We start from the raw sequence: 27,128 nt of genomic DNA on the forward strand, positions 1-27,128 counted from the left end.
AATTTCTGCAGTAGGGATATGAGAGGAGGGTGCCATATTTCAGTAAATGTGACTCTCTCCTTCGAATGGAGCGCAGCACAGCTTCTGCGGCTGCTGCACTGCGGTGCATGAGAAATTGGAACATCCGGCCCTTGGTGTCCCTGCAGTAAATTGTGATATGTAGTTACAACAGCCAGGAACTGTTGTTGGAATCCCATCACTTGTTCTCTCATGAAGTCAGCAAAATAAATCTTGGTTCCAGAGCAGTACCTCAGAAGGAACAGACTTGCACTAATTTGTTTTCAAAGAGTGATAAATAGGGATTATGAATTGTGTATCACTTATTTATTCACACAGAGTATTCAATTAGGATTATGACATTATCACACCTGCTGTTTTCATCCAGATTCAAGTTTGGGATTGCAGACACTATTGTACTGATTGTTTCACAAGCAGTGACACAAGTGGGTTATGAACTTTTAGTGAACTCCAATGGAAGTCATTAGCACAGAGGCATCGTTGTAAGATATGCTGACCTTAAAGATAATTAATAAGTATGTGACCAGAGACAGAAACTAAATGCACAATAACAACAAAGTTTTTCATGTTAACATTATTGATTTGTAACCTTGAACGTAAATCAAGCATGAAAAGTACTTTCCTAAACTAAAGGTAGCCCTCATTAGCAAACAAATATATTTCAGTCCTGATTGCAAATTATTTGCTATAGCATAATTAAATTGCATTTCAACCAGAAAAAAGTTCATGTCATAAATCTATGAAATAGAGTGGAAGTGCAGAGAGTGTCAGCAGCCATACCACATCATTGACAATACTTCAATGATTAAATCGCATTTCTACTGGATAGCTATGGGATGATATCCAGTGTCTCAGTTTCTCTCTCTTATCATATTTCCTTTTCTCTAAGCCCACTGTATAACTCTACTATATCTGTGGAAACTACCATTGCTCCTACTGGATCCATATTTTTAGTGCGTCCTGACCATGAGAAAGAGTTCTGATACATTGTCCTAGGTATCCCTCTACCAAAATGCAGCTAACATAGAAGCTGTAGATGAAAGAAATAAAGCAATACATAGTTATTGTTATGGTTGTTGTTATTATGATTAATATTAGTGGTGGTGGTTTCAGTAGTAGTTGTAGTAGCAGCTGTTATAGTAATAGTATTTATTATGTACTGATAACTTGATGCTGGAAGAGTAGCTCTATAATCCATGGGTCCTAATACGCAAAATTACTTAGGTTCGGCAAGTACTAGAACAACAAATGACAGAATCCATGACTACTGGGTGTTCAAAACAGGTGACCTACAAGTTATAGATCTATTTCAACCTGGTACATTTTACTTGAAGCTCCTTTCCAACCATTTACCTCTCAGGAAATGCTCAGAGATTTCCTTCAGTTAAGGGCAGAAGAAAATCCCTTTCCACTGGGTTGACGGAATATATGTCCCCATAATAATCAGGGGGTGTAGGTGATGGGGCAAGAATTCACACGTAAAGCGTCTTGCTCGTATTCAAGAACCTCAAATAACAATAATGAAATATAATCAACATGTTTGTCTTACTAATTTCCCTTTTATTTTGACATTTGGGTTGTCCTAGAGAAGCTTGCCTATGTGTTCATTAACTGTAACACGCTTGCCTCTAAAAATGGCCCCTGCTTGTCCGGGGTTTTTCTTCTGCACATGCGTTGGTCACACTCACGTGACGTGACGTACTCGCAGCTCTGGTGGGAACTTTTCGCTTCCGCACTTGACTTAAGATGGTCGCTTGGTGTTCTCACATGCTGAAGCTTGCCCTGCCGCTTTCTGCTTTTCTGTTCGTTTTGCACTAATCCTAATGCTATAGTTTATATACAGTAAAGGGGAGTCATATAGGGATTCCTGGTATACAGTGTAATCATTTATTTTCTACCTTCTAAATTGTTTTCGCTTACTTTTCATGTATCGATATCCGTGAGCATGAGGGATGGGAATACTCCATATTGAACAGCCTTTCTGCGCATGACAGTCTTCTGCCAGTGGATGAACTCTATGGCGTTGAATCCTTGCCAACCCGAGGTCCCAGCCAAGATGTGCCTGGGAAGATGCACCTTCGCCTAACAGAAGAAGCTGAAATGTACTAAATGTATCATAATTCATAAATGCGCTATTGTAATATTGAGACCCATGTCATGGGAACCCCGAATTCAATAGGCGGTCCCAAAACATGTAAATTAGGACTTGTAGAAGTGAAATGTGGTTGGTGTGTTGACCTATCCTACTTGTGGACTAATCGAAATTGGGGATTCTTACACTTGCAACATTTTGGGGGGTGGTACACTGACCCGAAAACAGTATAACTAGCCTAGGTTTAGCGAGAGAAATTGTCCGACTTGTCTGAATAGCTGACCTGTCACTGACCCAACGCACTCAATAGGTGACTGATACAGAGAGCTGCGGAGCACTCTGTCCGTAATTTCCATAGACCCAGTGGGGTTTGTTGGGAAACCTTAAGTGCTGGCGGAGCACTTTGCTGGAAAATTCGATAACCCAATTGGGGTTCTGACTGATAGCTGCAGAGAGGGTGGAGCGCAGGCGTTGCTTCCGAACTGTGGGTGCTGGTCTTACCTTGGTGGTCCTGTCCTGATCCTAGTCTGGTCTTCCTGTCCTGTCCTGGGGTGTCCATTCTGCACCTGCTGGCCTACTGGCGACTGTCTTTCCTTGGGGTTCCTCCCGTCCTTAACTGACCTGTGGCCAGGGTTGGTCTTCACACCATACTAGGTAAATATAGTGCTGAGAAATCTATTCTGCATCTTCCACTTTTTTCCTTCCTTTGCTTTAATAAAGTCATACTTTTGCATATTTGATTTTCCATGCTTTTCGCACTACTAAATGAAAAGGTCATACATTATCGTTGTTATTCTAGCATGTTCCTATTTTCCCTCCCTTTAAGTACAATCCTCTATACAGTTCATGAAATATAGATGTTCCTTTTTCTTTACCTTCCTTTTGCTAAATGAAATGATGGTTTTGAAATTATAGCGTGTTCCCTTTCTTTTCCCCTACCCCATAGTTACATGGTATCCTAGAGTTTTCGTAACACAAACTAAAGTGCTTTTCCGTACCCATATTTCAGGGGTAATTCAACTGTGATGTTCTAGTATGTACCTTATTTTTCCCCTTCCTTTAGTTATTCCATTCTAAATCTAAAATTCTGAAATTACTGATTAGCATGTACCCTGTTCTTACCTTCCTTTAGACTCATAAATGGTTGGTCTGATTTACTTCCTTTATGGATACGTGCTCTTCATGATCTTAGTTATTGACTGTCTACTTACTGTGAACCTTATGTTTTCTGAAACTGAATCTGAAGTTTAGATAACGGCTTTAAAACTTCTTGAGTTTGTGGTTATTATATGAGTGCAAATATAGATAACTATTTTTTTTTGTGTCTGCCTTTCTTTTACAGCTAGCTCCCTGATCCATTGTGATCATAGGTACCCGTATCAGTGGATTGGTAAGTCGGGTACACTGGAAATAAAATAGGAAGGAACAAGGGTTACTGGTAGTAGAGTATAAAGTCACCTGACTTATGAATATGGTAAATTGAAAGTATATGGGCCCAGTACGTGTTTGGTAAAAATTATAGCCGGGTGACCTGCGCGCTCTATCAGTAATTTTCTGGTAGCAGAGGAAATGGTTAGGGACTAGTTAAAGTTAGGTAGGACTAGTTAAGATAGGTAGGTAAGTTATTTGCTGCTAATTGTGGGAAAATTTGCTGCTAAACGTTCAAACGAATTTACAAATGTGTTATTGCTTTGAAAAATTATGAAATGTTTTAAATTGTTTTTCTTGCTGCTATATTGATATATGTTCTAACAAACCTCGTTAGTGATTATTATATGTTTTTCTGGAATCCCCGGGGAATTGAATAGCGGGTGGTGAGGAGAATCCACACTGTAGTGAGGTCATTGGCTTGAGGAAAATTGGTGCTGGTTAGGCAGAACTGGAAGCACTAATTAGGGTTTTCTGAATGTATGTTTGAATAAATGGTAGCAAAGAGTTCGCTGCCAAAACTTCTATTGGGATATAACCTAGTAAGGGTCACACGGAAGGAGTAGCAGGTTCGTCTAAGCTTGATTGGTAGCAACGGAGTTCACTAGTGAAACTTTTGACTTAGTATATATCCCAAAGTGGATGAGTCGAAGGAGTAGCAGGTTCACTAATGCTTGTGGAGTAGTGAGGCTCACTGGTTAGAGGCGGCAGACCCGAGAGCAGAAGTCGGCCCGGGACCAGGGTTCGATTCCCGACGCGGCAGGGTCGTGGACCCTGGTCAGCGGACTCGATAATTCTCGCTTCGGTGCTTACTCTAATCAGAGATCACACTCGGCAACTCTGGGCATTAGCTTGCCTAATCTCCACAACGGCCCCACCAATTCCGGGGATGCCTGGCTCCACCTTGGGGACTCCCAGCAGGGACCATCCCACAGGGAAAGCCAGGACGGGTTCCCCAGAGTTATACAGCGCCGGGACGCCCCGTTGCTGGGGCAGCTGTGCGCTTTACAAGTATACTACATTTACATTTACATTTGTGTGAAGAGTAGGCAGAAGGGATCTACTCGCAGTGTTTGAAAAGTAAATAGAAGAAGTTTACTTGCAGTGAAACAAATCTTTTCTTTCTAGACACTCGAGTACAGTGGCGAATGTGTTTACGTTGTTAATTAACTGAGCACTAGCACTTTAAAGGGTAGAAATCATAGCGTTTCTTACCTTGTGAAGGAGGGAGTCAGTTGCGGAGCTGCGCTGACGTCACTCTGTGCCGCGCTGGTATTGGTCGAGACAGCGGGCGTGTAATTGAGGAGGAATTGTGAAGGAGGGGTGAGCACAGGAGCGTGAGAACTTGCTTGCGAGAAACGCCGCACACCCATATGCTGAATTGTTTTGAATTCACGCATGTGATTGGTTGCACAAAAATAAAAAACGCGTTTTGATTGGAAAGTGATTTTGTAAACAAAAGTAAATTGCGGAAAAGGTATATGTGGCATACGTATACTCCGGAGACTAGACCTGATCCAAGATATCTAGGGTTTGCTAAAGAAAAGTGGAAAGGTCGTAACTCTAGCATTATGTACGGAAATAAGAGGAAAATGACTCTTGTAAATAAAGTAAAGAATTATTTTAAGAAAGACAAACCTATTAAAACTAGAGAAGGAGTTGTCATTCCGCCACCTAATACTCCTGCAGCATTCATGATGTTTGATAAAGGGTCCCACTTTTGTGTGTGGTTGGAAAATTGGGTGGAATATACTAAAAATGATGGAGTTTTGGCCTTTCCGTTAGACGGTACATTTAATAGCCGGATTCTGTTTAATTTGAGAACCAGAATGAATGATTTACATCCCAGACCCAGATTAACGCAATATGAGGCCTTAGAAGAGTGGGAGATAGAGGCTTTTGAACGAGACAAACCCAGAATGGACAAGGGGTTAACCAAATGGTATCCAAAATTGAAACAAGAAACCCGAGAGAAAAAAATGAAGCAGTGGAGACAGAACATGATAACAGAAGGACTATACCCCGTAATAACCCTAGAAGCGCCCCCGAGAGAGAAAAGGACAGAGAAAACCCAACATTTGATGACCAGTGGGGATTCAGATGATGATTATTTGGAGGAGATATTAATGAAGAACCCACCTCCTTATCATGAAAGTTCAAGACCCCTCAGTGCCAGAGACACCTGTCTGAGACCAGCTTATAGCGAAGAGTCAAGGTACCTAGGAGAGAGAGACTCCTGTCTAAGACCTCCTTATGAGGAGGAGTCAAGACCCTTAAGCACAGGAAATCCATTCCTGAAACCTAATTATGGTGAAGGACCGAGTATGACACATCCAACTGCCCCGAACTATACCCCAACTCTGACTTCGCAAATATTGCACGAAAACTCCATGGAAAGGGTACTGCAGGAGAGATAGCGAGAGGCTATAGCTAAACAGAGAACAGAATTAATTCAGAAAATTTCCCAACTAAATACAAGTCCTGAAGCCTTGACAATTCCACTAACCATAGGACCAGTTGTTCCTTTGTACGGAAATAAACAAGGGAGTCCAAAGACTCAGATCATTACCCCAGCTGTAGTACAGCCGAGAAAAGAGCCTTTAATTGTAGATGATCAGGCGAGTGAATGTGAATCCGAAATTTCTTTAATGGATTTACCAATCAGGGAACCCGGAAAGGGTTCACAGAGAAGAAACACTCCTTTCATTTCAAGAGAAATTCAAATGGAATCAACTTCAGGTACTAAAAATGTCACAGTAGTGACTCCTGAAGAAATTGAAAGATGGAGTCGAGAATTAGAGAAACAAAATCCCCAGTCAAAACCATTAGATATTTACAAACTAAGAATAGAATTGGAAGAACTGATGGCTGGAAATGTGGGGTTAGACAGACTGAATACCTTTTCTGAGGAAGAGTTGCTGTTTATTTGTAAGAGTATCACCCGTAATACCAGAGTGTTCCATGAGAAATTAATGGACACCGCGGCTAGTATGGGAATAGATATCGGAAAATCTAAAGTGTTGCAAAACCCCTACAGAGCAGAGTTCTCAGACAAAGACTTAGAAAACATGAATGTGTCAGGAAAAAAGGTACAGATCAGAGAATTGTTGAATCTGTTGCAAAAATGGGGAGAGTTAGAAAAATGGAAAGCCAGGTGGGCAAAGAAAAAGGAGGAGATTAGATCAAAACAGATGGCTTCCGAGTAAGTCTTAAAAGAAGCTGACAAGGCAGAAAAATTGTATCCTATGCGAGAAGTGCCAGGTGGAAAGTATGTGTACGTTCCATGGTCCCGACAGGATATTGTGTCCTTTACAAACGATTTCCCTAAATTGCGAGAGAAACCTGTAGATTGGTACCGACAGGTTGAGAGATTTGTGAAGGTCCAGAAGTGTCTCTGGAAAGATTTGGATGGTTTCTTTGACATTGTAGTTCCTGTAGATTTGTGGACAGAATGTAAAATTGCTGTTGATTGGCCTAGTGAGGAATTCCCGAGGGACCCTAACACTGGGGCTCCTTCTGCTGACGTAATGAAAAAGTACAACCAGGTAATGTTGCATCTCAAGGGAAAGGTACCTGCGAAGGAAACTGATTGGACCCGAATAGACAGAACTACCCAGAACAGAGACGAAACTGTACATTCCTATTATGAACGATTGTTACAAGTGTTCAAAACGTACAGTTGTCTAGATAACATTGAGATGAAGGACATGACACATTTCATTTACAGGTTTGTATTAGGATTGAGACCTGAAATTTCCCAGTGGATCAAAGACAATAAAATCTGCTGGCAGTCTAAACCAATTGATGAAGTTTTAAAGTATGCCAAATACTGTGAGGCTGAGATGGCAGACAAACGAAAAGCGTTAAAAGAAAAAGTCATGTGGGCACAGGTAAAGTTGGCAGAGCAACAGGAACAACAGCTAAATAAATTAACCAGTAATCAGGAACAAGGCCCCGGGGGTGGGGGAAAGCCCAGAATGAAGATGAGTAGAGAAGAGGCCAAAAAGAAGTTCCCCTGTCACAGATGCGGCCAGATAGGTCATTGGAGAGACGAGTGTCCATATGCAAATTAATGATTTAAATCCACATACGCAGAATGAGAAACCACGAAAGACCCAGCAACAGGTAAAACAGAATCAGTTACCTCGTGCACCTAGGCAGAATTATAAGAGCAAAGCACAGCAGGGTGAAGACACTGAAGTGTGGGAAGGAAAGGAGGATAGAAATGCAGCCGTTTCACAATTTTTGTTAAATGACACGTTTCTCTGTGATGACACCTACTGACGGTGCCTGAGGGGGGAGGACGAGGAGTGCGTGCTTGGCGCCTCCTTGCCGGTGGACCAGTCAGGGCCATACATTGAAGGAAAGGTTGAAGGAAATGATGTCACCTTTCTATTGGACACTGGTGCCACCCGTTCTACTGTGAGAACAGCAGACGTTCCAAACCTACCCCTCTCGGGAGAAGCAATCCAGGTAGTTGGCATTTCTAATCAGCTAATTAGTACCCCAGTTATGAAACCCATGGAAATTAAAATTGGAAATTTTAAAGAGATGCACAGATTTGTCGTTTGTGACTCCAGTCCTGTAAACCTGTTAGGGAGAGATTTGTTGTGTAAAATGAATTGCACCATCTTTTGCACACCAAATGGCGTTGAAATTCAGACCCCAGACGAAGATGGAATTTACAAATTAATGTTAGCAAGACCCGATTCAGAAATTAAAAAGCTGACCATAGCAGATTTACCTGAAGAGCTCCAAGAGACAGTGAAACCAGAAGTATGGGATTTTACTGGAAAAGATGTAGGATTAATGGAAAATGTTGACTCAATTAAAATATCCATAAAAGAGAATGCAGTATACCCAAATATTAAACAGTACAAAATGAGTGCAGAAGTGAAAGCAGGGGTTGCCATTGAAATAAAAAGATTGTTAGAAGCCAAAATTATACAAGAAGTGATGAGCAGTCCATGCAATTCGCCCATAATTGGAATCAAGAAACCTAGCGGTAAGTACAGGGTAGTACAGGACCTGCGAAGGGTTAACAAAATTGTGGTTTCCTGTTGTCCTGTCGTGCCAAACCCTGCAGTGATTTTATACCAAATTCCATGGAATGCTGGATGGTTCACCGTCATTGACTTATGTCATGCATTCTTTTCAATCCCATTGCATCCAGAAAGCAAATTTCTCTTCTCATTTGAATTCGACAGTCACGTGTTCGTCTGGAATCGGGTCCCTCAGGGGTATACAGAAAGCCCCTCTATCTTTAATCAGATTCTGAAAAAGTGTCTTGAGACCCTAATCTTGCCCAGAAAATCAGTTCTGGTGCAGTACAAAGACGACCTCTTGGTGGCGTCTAAGAGTCGAAAAGACTGTGTGACTGACACCATTGCCTTGCTGAACCATTTAGGTGAGGGAGGGCATAAAGTGTCCCCAGAAAAGCTGCAATTCTGTACCACATCAGTGAAGTATCTGGGGCACCAGATAGAGAGAGGTATCAGGAAAGTCACCGCAGAAAGAATCAGGATAATTCGAAACATGGAGTTACCAAATAACCAGAAGGAAATTAGAATGTTCCTAGGAGTTGTAGGGTACTGCAGGCAATGGATTGTGGGATTCGCAGTCCTCGCAAAACCATTGATAAAAATGACAAGGAAAGGAGCACAGGACCCAGTGGAGTGGGATGACGAAAGCATGTCAGCTTTTATCAAATTACAAGATTGTCTCTGTACTGCTCCTGCCTTAGGAATGCCTGATTATTCAAAAGATTTTGCACTGTTCTGTGACACACGAGACAATTGTGCACTTTCAGTCCTGACCCAAATTCATGGTATGACTCGAAGTCCAGTGGCATACTTTTCTTCCACATTGGACCCAGTAGCAGCTGGATTACCTGGGTGTTTGAAAGCTGTAGCTGCAACTTGCATGAGTCTTGAACAGAGTGAGTCCATTGTAATGGGACATCCAGTAACTGTATATGTTCCACATTCTGTTGTAATTCTGTTGACACAAACCAAAACTCAGTATCTCACCTCTAGTTGGCTGACTAAGTATGAGAGAATCCTTGTAGGTGCAGGAAACGTAACCATCGAAAGATGTAACATTTTGAATCCTGCTACCTTACTGCCTAGCTCATTTGCAGAAGAAGTGAGGGAAGAATTCACACATGATTGCATTGACTTAACTGAATTCAGTACAAAACCACGCCCTGACATTAAAGAAAGTCCTTTGTACAGAAAAGACTATGAGCTGTTTGTAGACGGCTCATGCATGAGACACGAGGACGATGGCCTAAGTGCTGCCTACTCAGTATGCACTCTAGATCGTCCAGTGGAAGCATCCTATTTGTATGGAGTCAAGTCTGCACAAATAGCCGAATTATTTGCATTGACAAAAGCCTGTAAATTTGGGAGAAATTTGAGAATAACCATATATACTGACAGCCAGTATGGTTATGGGGTTGTGCATGACTTTGGCCAATTGTGGCTACAGAGGGAGTTCCTGACTTCTTCAGGCACCCCTATCCGAAACAGAAAATATGTGCAGGATTTACTGGAATCCATCCAGTTACCAAAAGAATTGGCTGTGGTCAAGTGTGCTGCTCACAAATCTGGCGCTGACAATGTGACAGCAGGTAATTGTTATGCTGACCAGTTAGCAAAACATTGTGCAAAATATAAAATCTCAATCAATATAAGGGTTGGGGGAACTGGAAGCAGCTGCCAACTTTTGATGCTAGAAGGAGTGAATACATGGGAAGAAGTGAGAGACTTACAGGAAGCAGCAGAGCCACAAGAGAAACAGAGATGGAGAAACTTTGGGTGCCGCAGGAGAGATGCAGATGGTGTCATTGTTTACCTTGATGGGATGCCTGTGTTGCCAGACTGTATGCTTGCTCCTATGGCCAGATTAATTAATGGAAACACACATGTGGGCAGGGATGTGATGATTCACATGTTCCGCCAGACCTGGTTCAATTCTAAGTTCAGAAGCGTAGCAGAGGCACTCTGCCAGAGGTGTTTGACCTGCCAGCAATTTAACCCTGGGAAAAAGACCACAGTGTTACCCGGGAAAATTGGAAAGGCAGAAGGCCTCTTCATTAGACTACAACTTGACTTCATTCAGTTGCCCCCTTGTCGAGGAATGAAATACCTACTTGTCATCGTCTGCCTGTTTTCAAAATGGGTGGAAGCTTTCCCTGCACGTAGAAATGACAGTATCACAGTAGCAAAGCTATTGCTTAGAGAGCTTATACCTCGTTACGGTTTCCCGGTCTTAATTGAATCTGACAGAGGAAGTAATTTCCAGAATTAAATAATAAAACAAATCTGTGAAGCATTCAAAATCACGCAACATCTGCACTGTGCACATCATCCAGAGGCTTCTGGAGTGGTAGAACAGATAAATGGCCACGATCAAGTCAAGATTGGGAAAAATGTATGAATACCCTCAACTGGAATGGCCAGATGCTCTGCCTCTTGTGTTGATGGTACTCAGAAGTATTCCAGATCGGAACACGGGCTTGAGTCCCCATGAAATCCTGATGGGAAAAGCAACGCGGCAAGCATGGGTGCCAGGATACAAAATAATAAGCATATCTGATGATTTGGTACTGGAATACTGTAAAAAGCTGGCTGACCAAGTACGTTCTATCTCTCGCCAGGTTGGGGGAGAAGACGTCGCCAGGCCAACGACTCCAACACATAACCTAAATCCTGGTGATTGGGTTGCAATAAAGAAGCACACTCGGAAAAGCTGCCTTGAGCCCAGGTGGGGAAAGCCACGACAAGTGATCCTGGTAACCACCACAGCTGTAAAGTGTGCAGGAGTACCTCGCTGGATCCATGCCAGCCACACGAAGAGAGTGACTGAACCAGACCTAACTGAAGCTGAAGGTTGCCCAGCTGAAGGATCCCAAGATATCAGTCCTGAAGTAGCTGAAGGGGAACAACCAAGCTCCAGTCAAGAAGATTGGGTTCCACTCATCGATCTGACAATCGACCCAATCCGAACCAGAAGTCAAGCCCAGCTAGTCAGACAGTGGGATAGTGAGGATGAGACAGGTGAAGAAGAAGCTACTCAGATCATCGAAATCCATGTTAGATCTGATTCTGAGGAGGACCAGATAGGGGAAGAACAGGTAATTGACACTCCACCCAGAACACCTGCACCAGAAGAGGGACAGATAGAAATTAGGGCGGAAGTTAATGCGGAAGAAAATCAAGAGTTCAAAGAGCGTGAACAGGAACAGATAGGATTAGACAATTGTGTTCAGGAAGAGGAGATCGAAACAGATCAAAACAAAACTCAGCATATACCTGAACCAGGTCAGTTTAGGGACCAGGCAGAAGAAACAGAAGAAAGACCTGGACCTAGTCAGTTAGGGAACACTGCTGAAGAAGAACAAGATCCCAATGTGCCACAACTGAACGAAAACAAAAGAATATTGGAAAAAACCCAAGACACAGTGCCAGTTAAAAGACTTCGAAAAGGTGACTCAGTACCTAGATTTGTGAAAAGGCTGAGACTGCGTCTAAAGACGATAAACAAGGAGCCTGAACAAATAAATGAGGTTTCGAGTCAAACTGACCCAGTCCACACAAAAATAAAGAGAAGAAGTGCTCGCATTAAGAAACTGAATAACAAGTACGTGAGTCCTGAGTGGACCTACTTTGTATTGGAGGAGTTTGAGAATCGGGAAATAAGTGACGAAAGTGATGAAAGTGACGAAGAAGTGATTGCTGAACAGAACAGTGAAGAAGCAAACCCAACCTGAAAAATTAATCGAGTAAGCAAGCTGTGTAGATTTACAAAGAGGGGTTGTAACCTCTTTTGAGCTCAAATGTCTGATTCTTCTGAGAGTGGGAGACCGAGACGAGGTTGTTGTAAAATATGCTGTAAAATATGTTTTTTTAGTGTAGCCATAGTTCTGATACTGTGGATAGGACTAACAATAGCTATCCCTTCTATGATGAGCAAAAACCCGAATTTGTACCCAAATAATGACTTACCTGATGGCACTGTAGAATCGCACACTAGAAGTACACCACAAAGAGTAGATGCACTTGACAAACCACTTAGCTTGAAACAAACTAACGTAGGTTTAGAAGCACCAGATGAGGAAGGATTACACTTTAGTAAAATCAAGAACAAGACTCATTTAAATGTTTTCGCAAACTTGTTAGTGCATTATGTAGAAACTATGGAAATAGAAGACTGTTATGTCTGCATGAAGTTACCCACTTCAGTAGCTGAAGGTGTAACGTATCACCACTTGCCTTTAACCTATGGAATTTCCTGTAGTATTTTAGCTAGTTTATTTTATAAAAGAGGACCATTACAGTACTATTATTCTAACTCAGATGTGATATTTTCTGAACTCCCTATACATGGAAATCTGAATCCTGTACATACAAAGAGTGATGTAACACGTTATATGGGAGAATATTTTCTAACTATAGGCACAATAGATTTAGGAGAAGCTCACAGAAATAACTTGTCCTGTTCATTACATGAGCAAGAGAAAATGTTTCTAAATATGGCAGAAAGGAGAAGAGAAAGTTTCCAAAGAAAAGCGAATGACAAAAAGCAGAAAACCCCTAAATGGGCTGAGAGTATAGGGAACACCCCAAATGGTGGAACTAATGCTGCGATGCTTCTGGATTTTGAAAAGAAAGGGAAACTTTGTCTTCACCGAGAAAAGACTAGTTATTATAATAACATTTTTATTGGTTCCAGTCAATGCGAACATAATTATAAGATAATTGGAGGTTGGGGTTTCAAAAATGGGTCAGAACCTGTGTTTACCGGAATATATTATATATGTGGGAACAAGGCTTATTTCAAATTGCCGGATCACTGGTAAGGAAGCTGCTATTTTGGAATTGTCTTCCCGAAAATATACCATGTGACTGAAGTTACTGTAAGCAGTGAAAACACTAATGGTTTAGTACGTAATAAAAGAGAAAGTGTAGGAGAAATAATGGGTGATATATTTAGTGCATTGATACCTGCAGTGGGAGTGGTTCTGAACACACACAAAATTTGCAAATTGTCAACAGTAGTGGATCGGTTATCTACTGACACTGCTGGAGGATTTCTGATGATCAATACCGAAATGGTTGCGGTCAGATCGATGGTTTTACAGAACAGGCTTGCTCTTGACACTCTATTGGCAAAAGAGGGCGGAGTCTGCAGAATGCTGAAAGCACAACATTGTTGCACTTACATACCTGACAAGAGTGTGGAAATTAAAAGGTATGTAAGGAATATTACAAATTTGGAAAAATAACTCAAACCACTGGAGGTTGACAGTGCCTGAAAGAGACTTACTGATGGTCTCTCTGCTGTAGGTCATTGGTTTTCTAATTTAGGTAAAAGTTTTTTGATTAAAGTTCTGATGCCAATTGCGGGAATAGGTTTGGTAATATTCCTCATATTTGTCTGCTGCAAATGTCGCAAACACCAAAAGAAATATACTGTGAACAAGAGAGGAGTGAAAGGGAATGTGGATAAACTTGAATTAGAGAAATTGAATAATCAGATTTATAGAAGGGTGAAAAATTCTCACCCTAACAAAGAAACCAAAGGGAAATTGAATCGAATGTTGGAAGAGATTGAGTTGGGAAAAATTTCAAATTTTAAGTTGGCATCTGGTTCTATTTGATTTGTGATGATAAAAAATATCATCAAAGAGGGGATTGATGGAGCAAGAATTCGCACGTAAAGCATCTTGCTCGTATTCAAGAACCTCAAATAACAATAATGAAATATAACCAACATGTTTGTCTTACTAATTTCCCTTTTATTTTGACATGTGGGTTGTCCTAGAGAAGCTTGCCTATGTGTTCATTAACTGTAACACGCTTGCCTCTAAAAATGGCCGCTGCTTTGCGGGGTTTTCTTCTGCGCATGCGTTGGTCACACTCAAGTGACGTGACGTACTCGCAGCTCTGGTGGGAACTTTTCGCGCTTGCGCACTTGACTTAAGATGGTCGCTTGGTGTTCTCACATGCCGAAGCTTGCCCTGCCGCTTTCTGCTTTTCTGTTCATTTTGCACTAATCCTAATGCTATAGTTTATATACAGTAAAGGGGAGTCATATAGGGATTCCTGGTATACAGTGTAATCATTTATTTTCTACGTTCTAAATTGTTTTCGCTTACTTTTCATGTATCGGTATCCGTGAGCATGAGGGATGGGAATACTCCATATTGAACAGCCTTTCTGCGCATGACAGTCTTCTGCCAGTGGATGAACTCTATGGCGTTGAATCCTTGCCAACCCGAGGTCCCAGCCAAGATTTGCCTGGGAAGATGCACCTTCGCCTAGCAGAAGAAGCTGAAATGTACTAAATGTATCATAATTCATAGATGCGCTATTGTAATATTGAGACCCATGTCATGGGAACCCCGAATTCAATAGGCGGTCCCAAAACATGTAAATTAGGACTTGTAGAAGTGAAATGTGGTTGGTGTGTTGACCTATCCTACTTGTGGACCAATCGAAATTGGGAATTCTTACACTTGCAACATTTTGGGGGCTGGTACACTAACCCGAAAACAGTATAACTAGCCTAGGTTTAGCTAGAGAAATTGTCTGACTTGTCTGAATAGCTGACCTGTCACTGACCCAACGCACTCAATAGGTGACTGATACAGAGAGCTGCGGAGCACTCTGTCCGTAATTTCCATAGACCGAGGGGGGTTTGTCGGGAAACCTTAATTGCTGGCGGAGCACTTTGCTGGAAAATTCGATAACCCAATCGGGGTTCTGACTGATAGCTGCAGAGAGGGTGGAGCGCAGGCGTTGCTTCCGAACTGTGGGTGCTGGTCTTACCTTGGTGGTCCTGTCCTGATCCTAGTCTGGTCTTCCTGTCCTGTCCTGGGGTGTCCATTCTGCACCTGCTGGCCTACTGGCGACTGTCCTTCCTTGGGGTTTCTCCCGTCCTTAACTGACCCGTGGCCAGGGTTGGTCTTCACACCATACTAGTTAAATATAGTGCTGAGAAATCTATTCTGGATCTTCCACTTTTCCTTCCTTTCCTTTAATAAAGTCATACTCTTGCATATTTGATTTTCCATGCTTTTCGCACTACTAAATGAAAAGGTCATACATTATCGTTGTTATTCTAGCATGTTCCTATTTTCCCTCCCTTTAAGTACAATCCTCTATACAGTTCATGAAATATAGATGTTCCTTTTACTTTACCTTCCTTTTGCTAAATGAAATGATGGTTTCGAAATTATAGCGTGTTCCCTTTCTTTTCCCCTACCCAATGGTTACATGGTATCCTAGAGTTTTCATAACACAAACTACAGTGCTTTTCTGTACCCATATTTCAGGGGTAATTCAACTGTGATGTTCTAGTATGTACCTTATTTTTCCCCTTCCTTTAGTTATTCCATTCTAAATCTAAAATTCTGAAATTACTGATTAGCATGTTCCCTGTTCTTACCTTCCTTTAGACTCATAAATGGTTGGTCTGATTTACTTCCTTTATGGATAAGTGCTCTTCATAATCTTAGTTATTGACTGTCTACTTACTGTGAACCTTATGTTTTCTGAAACTGGATCTGAAGTTTAGATAAAGGTTTTAAAACTTCTTGAGTGTGTGGTTATTATATGAGTGCAAATATAGATAAGTATTTTTTTTGTGTCTGCCTTTCATTTACAGCTAGCTCCCTGATCCATTGTGATCATGGGTACCCGTATCAGTGGATTGGTAAGCCGGGTACACTGGAAATAAAATAGGAAGGAACAAGGGTTACTGGTAGTAGAGTGTAAAGTCACCTGACTAATGACTATGGTAAATTGAAAGTATATGGGCCCAGTACGTGTTTGGTAAAAATTATAGCTGGGTGACCTGTGCGCTCTATCATAGGAGAAGGGATTTTGCCACATGTAAATTGTTTTCACATCTACTGAAATTCCTACAGTTACCAGCATAAGATTAGAGTTGACTCTCTGCATCTGGTTGTTCAAGCAAAGAAACACACCTTCAATCAATGTCTTTTTTTTAAAAAAAAATGTAACCCACATTTATTTATTTTTTAAATAACACAAAGAGAGGCATATTTACTACATAATTCATGGTTTATTGATTATATTGTAGAGAGAAAGAACAGCACAACTCCATAAGGTTTTATTAAAAAATTCAAATAGTCTAAGACAAGTATCAAAAGTAAAATCTAACAGTGGCTAAAGAACAGAGCAAAATGGGTGGGACCTTCCTCTGCCCTTGAGGGTCTGGCACCCTTGTTATTGGTACCGCCTGAAGTGGGGGACTATTGGCCCATTTCCGGGTCACTTTTAATGAGGGGCTTGATACAAGTGCAACATCCTTGCATAGATTTTGCCGGACGTCTTTGAACACAAACTAGTCCAGCCATATCATTGAAATACATTAATAACACCTGATTCAAACAGACCCCTTGGATGATGCTGCTTGTTTGATCTACCATATATTTGGCAGATGTGGTTGACAGTCATGAATCCACTAAAATTGTGCTAACATATTTGCCACATGGTTGCACCATGAACATGACCTCTGAGCCTCTATTTTCTCTGAGCTTTAGACACAGGACAAGATCATTAAAGAGGGGAAAATGATACTCCATCTTAAGCATTTTTACTGACAAACTCCACTCCTTTTGAGGAACTACCATTGTCTCTTCCAGTAGTGCTTTGAATTTCCCTCTTGCGATGAAGTGGTGGACATGGTATGTCACATCTAAAGTTGGTTAATGCCTATGATGGTTATGCCTGCTTTTGATGTCATGTTCAGTTGGAAAAACACTCCCACTGTAACTTCTTCCTGTGGCTCAATCGCCCCCAGTGTTCCTCCTTGACACACACACACACACACTCACACTTCAAGAGATATCGAGATATCGTTGAAGCAAGGTAGACATAACCCCAGGTAAATCTTGGCACTGCCTATGGTGCTATATGACTAAAGCACACTTGAGAGACAGCTCTCGCTTTAACAGCTTTCCAGTGTCCAGTAATGATGCACAGGAGCACAACTGATGCATACAAAATTCCTTCAAACCTTCACTCAACTTCTCGGCTCATCAACACACCCATGGGCAGAAAAAGGCACACACACGAGTCCTGGTGAGACAGAGTTCCACAGGTAGCAGCCCACTAGTTTTGTGACCATGTCTGTGCAAACCTCTAATAGTAATGCAGCACATAACCAGATGAATAAGCAGGAGGAGATGGATCAAGGGCAAATCAGACTCCAGGCACCCAGAACAGACAGACTTGCTGGAAGTACATCATATCTCTCCCTGCACAGCCTAAGCTTTGAGTATGTGTACAGCATATCCAAACTATCCTGGACAACTCCAGAGATATGGAAACAGAATAGTGGCAGCACATACTGGGAGCATGTCTAGCTGTAAGATAAAGGAACATAAGTCAAGTCTCATTAAGTATCTACAGAATATGCTAGACTGATCTTTCTCAACATAAAGCTCCAAGGTACAATCCAAGTTCCAGAAAAGCTTACAACAGGGAAAATGGCTCCTATGAGACAAACAAAACAGGTATACTAAACAAAGTCTGATGAAATGATGTCCCTGGAAGGGAGAAGCGTTAATGAAAGTTCTAAAGAGGTTAATCCTTAAATAGTGTTCCCCAGTTATTTTCCTGTTCATTTAATCCTAGCTGAACTCAAGTATCCAGAGTCAAGGGATTACACCGTCCAACATTACCACAGTAGCATCACCATGGTCCACCTGTTGACCAATGATTACAGACTCTACTTCCCATCATCAGTGTTGCACTGACGTAAGGGTTTGGCATCACTGACATTTTTTCAAAATTCTAGGAATCTGGGTTCTCTTCCAGAACAAGAATGAGAGAGGCCCTACATTGATTTTTCAGCAAATTTTTCCCTGGGGATGCATACATGAAGGCTCTTTAGACAAATTGTTGGTAATAATTTCTTCTCAGTGATTGCCTGAATCCCATTAGTCTCACACACATCCACAGACATGCGAACCCCTCCCCCACTCACACACACTCTCAGTCAGCATCAGTCCAACATTCTGTGATGATGACATAGTCTCTGTGTAACTTTCGCTGACACTAAAATGTCCCTTCACATCCACCCAAGGTTCACACTCTCTCCTTAAATAACCATAGCCTGAACCATCAGTTATCTGCACTTTGTAAAAAATACATCAATTTTGATAGTAAGCCTGCACCCAGTTAAAAAGAATAATGCTGTGTCCACTGCCTATGCTTCATCCCTGCCAGGCAGAGTCCAAAAACCTCATCTGGGTTACAGCAAGTCCTGAAGTTTGTGCGGGTGAGGAGAGTCATTTTGATCCAGTTGTATTTTTCCAATAATTTGATGAGACCCCCCAAGGCATGAAGTTCAGCCTTCCAGTTTGTCGGATGGTTCTCAGAGAGCCAGGTGACATGAGATAAGGCAACCTTTTTGAAGCCTCAATTTGGGAACAACGGTTCTATATTTATTACTATGACAAGCCAGTGCCAGGCAGTTTGTATCTAAGTGTTATGTGGGCCCAGAAGCTGAGAATGGTGTTAGTGTAGAAACCCGTGGATTTGGTTGTGTTTAATTTATGAGTGAAGCATCGAGTACCAAACCTGTATGCCATTCCAGGATCTGTTATTGCCAATTCTATTGTTAAAGAGCAAAAATTCTGTCACAGTGGGGCTCAGCTTGAGACGGGCCATGGATATGTCTGCTTCGATCATGTAGAGGCAGTCAAATAGTCAGTAGATATCATGGCCAGACAATGGGTTCAGGTAAAGGTGGTTATAATCTGCATATTGAGGAATTCTGGTATCTTTCCTGCCAGAAGGACTCTCTGGGCACACCACTTGTTAAGAGGACATTCTTGGACAGGGAGAAATACATGTACTTTGAAGTAGTATGTGGAAGGACTAGCAATCTGCCACCAATGCTTTGTTCAGTTCTATCATATTCAGACACAGTCTCAGTTTCCCATTAGAATTTTTAGCTATGACCACAGGGGACAACTATTCTGTTGCTTCCACTTCTTGAATCCTAAAGAGCTTTCCCACAAACAGTTGGTCTCACTCTGCCTTAGCGTTATCCCTCGAGCTGCCAGCTATTTCACGCAACCCCAGCAAACCTTGTGCTGCTTCAGCATTATTCAGGCATATCCTCTGGTGACTCGATCCCTTCTCGTGATGCAACAGATGTGTGAGCTCCAACTTCTCAACAAGCCGTATCTACTGCAAAAATCAAGTTTTTTTACATTCGGAGGCCATCTTTTGGGAAAGCAAACCAGCCTATAGGCCATCCACACTTAATTTATGATTGTTTGTGAAGTTGGAAAGGTTCCTGGCAATCTGTGTGAGAAGCACACTGAAAGATTACCATCCTCAATTGGCATGCTATTGATTGCTTGTTGAGGTAAATCCTGACATTACCTGGTAAGCTGTTGGTGTGCATTCCGAAAGATTCTCTACAGAGACAGGCACGCTAATAATTGCCTGTTGAGGTAAGTCTTGACATTAACTGGCAATCTGTGTGACATGCAAGCTGAAAGATTATCATCAGTGATTGGCATGCAATTAATTGCCTGTTGAGGTAAATCCTGGTATCAACATGCAAGCCGTGTGACGTGCATGCTGAAAGATTCTTGTCAGCAACAGGCACGCAATTAATTGCCTGTTGAGGCAAGTCTTGGCATTAATTGGCAAGCTGTGTGACGTGCATGCTCAAAGATTCTCATCAGCGACCGCTATTATTTGCCTGTTGAGGTGAATCTGGGTATTAACCAAAACTCTTACTCAGCAATAGGCATGCTATATTTTGTGTTTGATTGCCAGTAATAAACTCCTTAGTGTTTTTTCTGCATAATTTACCTCTAAACCATTTTATTTTTTAAGTATGCAGAATGCAACGGCTCCGCCTATCTTCCTCAGGTTGAACAAATAATTTTGGGGCAAAGGTGGAAGAAGGTTTTCACGCACTATGCCAGGGTGTGTGGGACATCCTTCAGAGCAGAGACGAAAATATCATTACTTATGCGTCTTGGGAGTAGAGGGACAAGAAGTGTTTGAGCTCCAGCCAGAATTTTCTTCAGAGGATGCCAATGGTCTAAATCGTCTAAGCGAATATGAAGTATGTTTAAAAAAACTCGACTTCCATTACTTGCCAAAAATCAGCACTATTTTGAAATGCTATAATTTTGGTCGTAGAATACAACATGTGGGAGAATCGGTTGAGACATGTAACAGCATTGCAAAAACTAGCAGCCACATGCAATTTTGGCAGGCAGCGGATGAAAGGTTGCACGATCGATGAATATTGGGCTGCTTACTTGATAAAGCAAGGGAAGCTCTCTGGTTGAAGCAACACCCCACTCTCTCGGTGGTGGTGACAACAGCTACGATCTGTGGTCATTCTTTAGCATGTGTTGATGCCATTTGCAATAATAAGCATGGGGACGAAAGGAAAGAAGCAGTACAGGGGATGAATATAAAGAGTTTTCCTGCTGCTTTGGAGAAGCAAGAATGACAGGTGACGAAGAAACCTGGGATCAAATGTTTTAGATGTAGAAATATGTGGCATGTTGCTAACTTCAGAGTGCCCAGGCTGTAAGCCCTTATGAAAAACCTGGGGTAAAAATGGTCACTTTACATCTAGCTGCAGGTAAGGTAGGGGTACAGAGAAAGTGAGAGAGGTAATTTGTGACTCTGATTCCGAGTGTGAGAACATTGTTTTGCAAATAGGAAATGGGGAATGTGATGCACCAATTGAGACAGTCCATGTAAACGGTCATTCAGTAAAAATGTTTTTTGACTCTGGAGCAAAAATAATACTGATTCCCCAAAAATTCTATGAGGAATGCCTAAAGAATTCAGTTGTTTTAAGGAAGCCAGACATCAAGCCTAAAGCTTACAGTGGACAGCTTATCAAGCTTATTGGTTACTTTTAGGTAACAATTGACTTTTGCAACAAGTTAATCTCCGCTAGGATGTAGGTGTCATATAGAGATGACTCTTTGATTAGCTGGATTCACCGGAGAGATTTAGCTGTAATTTGATTAGATCCAAACGAAACGCCAATGGTGAAACTAAGAGATGGTTGGATTGCAAAGGAGAAAATCACAGTGTCTGAAGTACATGGTATGCAGGTATTTGATGATTATAAAGCACTTTTCTATTAGGTATTCCAAAAAGAAATTAGGGCATCTTAAAAACTATGTGCGTCATATTAAGCTAAAACCAAGAGTGGTTTCCAAGGCTGGGAAAGCAAGAAGTGTTCCTCTAATCGTAATGGAGGTTATGAAGAATAAACTGGACACATTTCAGAGTACTGGTGTGATTCAAGAAGTGGAAGCGACATAATGGGTGTCCCCTGTGGTCATGGCTAAAAAAAAGCTCATGGAAAAGCTAGACTGTGTGTGGATATGAGAGAATTGAACAAAGCAGTGGTAGCAGATCGCTATCCCTTACCCAATATCACAGAGAGGTTGTGCTGTTTGGAGGGGGCCAAGTATTTCACCTCATTGGACCGCACATCAGCATACAATCAAATAATGTTGCATCCCCAATCACAGGAATTGAATTAGTTTATAACTCCCTTCGGCACTAACAAGTACATGAAGATGCCTTTTGGTTAAATTTCTATGTCGGCAGTCTTTTAAAGAGCCATTGAAAGTATGTTGCAAGGGGCTGATGGGGTGAAAGTCTATGAAGACGATGTATTAAATTATGGAAGAACTCACAAGGAGCACGATGTCAAGGTATGTGAGGTGTTGAGATGACTCAGTGTTAGTGACTCTACCCTGAAACTTGAGAAGTGTGGATTCAGCATGACGGCAACAGCATAGCTCAGACCTCTTATAACCGCTTATTGTATTAACCCGAAGACAAACCTCAATAGTTTGATCAAAGAGATTCCGAATTCCACTTCTAAGGGATAACTGGTACATTTTTGAGAACAGCGGAATTCTAAAGTAAATGCATCCCTGATTTTGCCGAGGGTTGTAGTAACATGACACAGTTGCTGAAGAGGGCAGTGAAGTTTACATGGATGAAAGAATGTGTGAAGGAGTTTGAGAATGTCAAAGAAAACCTGTCAAAATCATATAACTTGTCTATTTTTGAGCCTAGGGCCTAAACTATTTTAAGGACAGATGCAAGCCCGAAGTGGCTAGGAGCAGTGTTGGAACAAGAATCTGCAGGGAATGTGAATACTATGTTGTTTTCTATCTAGGGTACTACATGGATCTGAAGCTCATTATTCTATTATAGGGAAGGAGGCCCTGTAACCTATTGGGTGGTTACAAATCTAAAAAACTTCTTGTGGTGCAGATTTCTCAAAGTAAAACCCGACCACAAGCCTTTGAAAGAGGTATTTTACAAAGAAGGGATTGATGCCAATTCCAGCAGGATAAGAAGGTTGCTGGTAGTGCTTCAGGAGTTTAATTTTGTGGTGGATTATGTACCCCGAGTTATGAACACCATTGAGGATGGTTGCTCCAGGTTGTGTGGACCAATTGGAGAGGAGGACATGAATAGTGAGGATGAATTTGGTGATGAAACAGTGGGGCTATGTGCAATATCTGAAGGAATTGTTCAGGAAATGAATGTAGAAGGGAACAGATGAATGATGCGTGGTTACAGGTGGTACTTCACAGGTTGAGAGAATGCTGGTTCGATGGGGCTAGGGTATGTGAAGAGATTAAAGGATTTTAGCAAGTGAAGGATAAACTTTCATTGGAAAATGGTCTAATAATGAGAAGAGAAAGGTTAATTCCTTTGGAAAAAGTAAGGAAGAGGTTAATTAAAAATGCTCATCAGAGTAATCCAGGAATATGCAAGATGAAGGAGAGGGTGAGAATGAGTTATTGGTGGCCAGGTATGTATTTATTGATTGAGAGGGTGGTCTGTGAATGTATGGAATGCAATAGAAGTGACACGATTTTAACACAAAATGGCCGACACTATAGAAACTTGTGATGTGATTCTGTTTTTAGAACAGATTTTTGGAAGGTGCCGTTGTTAACCAATAATGAAGTACAGCTGACAGCTGACATTTAAGGTGCTGGAGGAATTCTTACTGTGTGGAAAAATGTACGGTCATTCTACTGCCAACACAATCCAGCAGGCAAGTGATTCCCCTACTATCATCAAGCATGTTCTTAGTGACCAATGTTGACGGCAATTTTCAAACAGGTACATGGAAAGGTTTGCACCTGCACATCTGCAGGATTTTGTGTAACCTTGGAACCTGCTGTAACGTATATTAATATTGCGATTTATCTGCTGTCTTTAGCAATAGCATGTATTAGCTTTCTTTGTTAAAAAAAGTTTTTAAAAAAGTTTGTAGAAAAGTTCTAATTGTTCATCATAGTAATGGGGGGAGGTGTGTAGTTTGTTGCATATGGTCCTTTGTAAGTTTATAGTGGTCCTCTGAGGTTCTAGAATGGTTAAGCTTGGAAAGCTCCCTAGAGGATTGTTCCCATTCAAACAGAGTGGAGGTTCGCAGGGACTGGTTGCTGATGGATGGGGTTGATAATGTTGTACCTCAATAAAGAAGAGTTTACCCGAATTGCATTGTCCCTACCACGTTTCCACACAGTACTCACTATTAGATAGGGTTGCAAGGTGAGACAAAATTAAGCAGAGCAAGAAAACAAGGTCTGTTCTTGTCAAAGAACAAAAGAACATATTTGAGCACACAGATTGTACTGTAGCCCACATTACATTTTTTGGACATTTGATATAGCGCACACTTGACCCAAAATCAGGTTTCAGAGGGCTTTACATGAGCACCAGTTGTGGTACATGAGGGCACATTCATTTTTAGTAGGCACAGTGAAATTAAGTGATTTTCCCAGAATCACAGGTTGTTGAGCGTCGTTGCTGAGACTCAAATGCACTTCCCCAAATTTGAGGGTGACTGCCGTAGCCATTAGGCTACATCCTCTCCACAATGTGGCATGAATTCATCCTGGCAAACCTACTAAAGAATGTTTATCCTGATATTTTCCTAGAGTTGGGTGGTGATGGTCTTCTCAGTGATTTTTTACAGTAATGGCAAGTTTTTATAACATCTGAAGGGTCATTGGTGCAAAGGTTGGCCTTTTCTCTGGTGGGGCATTTTGGATAGCTCCTTTTCCAGTGAATATGGAATTAAACTGTTTTCTTAGGACATGGCCTTCAGCAAAGTAGTTTTTGAAGATGGAACATGCAGTTGGGATTTGGTGTGTGGGTATGTTTTCAATGGGGATTCTGTTGGTCATGTGCTTGATGTTAGCATTCCTGCCCAACATAATTATACAAAACAACGGGCAACTTATGGCTCATTGTTGACCAGGAGAGCAATATCATACGAGAAAGAATCTGACGTACTTCCTCATTGAATGTGCTGCAGGACACACTTTGGAGGATAACATTAATCTACGTCAAAAAGACAGAGTAGCAGACATGAATGATGCACATGAATAGCTCATCTAAGCAACTGTGTAACATATATGCAGAATCAACATCCACTCTTCAATCCTTCACAATTTGTACTTACCAGTTTAGGGGCATATTTATGCAATTATCATGCAGTGCAGCACAGCAAGTCACCTTGTTGTGCTGTATGTTAGGGAGAGGGCAGGGATGTGCTGTGCTTAACAATATACAGCACATTCCTGTCATTTCTCATCACTGACGCACAACGTGCTGCCTAGTGCCAATGCAGGCACCTTTGCACCATGGTGCAAAGGTACCTAAATAGTAACCATGATTGTTTTTGTGCAGGAAGGGGCACCTTCTTGCTCATAAACATTCCCCTGAGGTATTTTCCTCTTTCTATGTGTGCTGAAGAATGCATGTAAGTAATAAATAAGAATAAGAAATAAATAAGAAAATGTAGTAATGAGCAGAAATAAATATATTTCTCCTCTTTACACTTCACCGGGAGAGGCATAGCATCTTGATGTATTCCCAAGTTTATCACTGATGGTAAATCTGGGAATGCACCAAAATCTACAGGTGGTTCATGGGAACACCTACGCACCACACATGGAACACCACCTGCGGTCCGAGTAGCTCAGCACAGTGATTTACACTGCATTGAGGTATTCTGGCTATATCAAGCCACACAATACCATCCAAGGTGGCCTTGCACAGCTCGGAAACGCAAATTTGGGAGTTGCGTCACTCTTGTGCCCCGTTGCATGGCTCATAGACAACACAACTCCAACATAAATATTCCCTTAAATGTATTACACTATTTAAAATGCAACAATCCATATTACTAGCACAGCACCAAATGTTAAATAGGTTTATGTGCTCTAAAGCCCATCTCCTTGCTGCAGCCTTACCCACACCCTCCAAGAAAAGGCAATGGTCCTATTTAAACTTCAAACTGACAAGTCCTACCATTCAGGCTATAAGTGCATAGGTGGTTTACTTGTCTCATCACTGCAATTATAGGAGCATCACCAGATACTTGACCTACACTCACTGAAACTCAGACACTTCACTGTTAAATGCAACTAAAGGGAAAAGCTGGTGCTGACCTTGAAGTCCTTCTCAAATGTTAAATTAGTCTATTTGACAAAAGTCTGGGAAACAATTGCCACTAGACATATATGCTCATGCAATGTCCCCAGCTATGTTGTGTCTGAATCAGGTAGAGATAGCTATAATAAACATAAAGAAAGAACTACTTTCGTTCCTGAATGTACGCCATTGTGTGATAATTTACCTTGTGCAGCTATAGAGAGTGTTGTTCATGATGTCCTTGTTTTAATATACTTGCTATGATCAAAGGTATTCTTGTTTGCTACTGGCTTACCACGCTCTTGAAGTAGGTGATGAACTGTGATTATTTTGCGACCGCAATCCAATCGCAAAACAATTGTACATCTCCTGATACTCGCTATTAGGAAGGCATGCCCATGGCATGAGCGACTCACAAGCCCTACTTTATGTGTCGGTAATAGGTTACCAACTCGCAAAATTGGGTTTTTACCTAATAAAATGCATCTTACCAGTTGCAAACAGACTGGTAGAATGTGTCACACATTTGGCCCCAAATGTACAAACCCATTAGAAGACTATTTTACCCACTATTCCAGCCACGTGAATCAGAGAGAACAGTGATAGCTCTGATGATAACACAACAAAGGCCACGACTAAGGGAGAAAAAGCAATGATGGCCTCCTTTGACAGACAGGATAAACAGTGTACAGCATGGAGATTTGAGTTACTGCAATGGAGGGCGCATTGGATGATCTGTGCACTTGAGCTTTATGTGTGGAAATTGCACTCCAACTCCTGGAAAATGGAACTATGAAAGTTAAATACTTGGTGGCTAGCTAGGAAGACAAGAATGAGGAAGTTAGTAACTTTGGATGTGATGTGAATTCTATTTCCACACTGGAATTTAGACTTGAAAGACTACAGAATGATAACATAGCTATTTGACTAAAATGACAATGGAGATGATGAGAACGTGGGGTACCATCACAGGATTTCCCATCATTTCCAATCCATACAGCTATCCACACGATCGAATGTGCTGCTAGAGGAGGGGCAATATCCCATTGCAAGGCCCAAAGTGAAGAGGTCCTGTGTTG

The sequence above is a fragment of the Lissotriton helveticus genome, chromosome 12 (assembly GCF_964261635.1).
Source record: "Lissotriton helveticus chromosome 12, aLisHel1.1, whole genome shotgun sequence".
Classification (NCBI taxonomy): domain Eukaryota; kingdom Metazoa; phylum Chordata; class Amphibia; order Caudata; family Salamandridae; genus Lissotriton; species Lissotriton helveticus.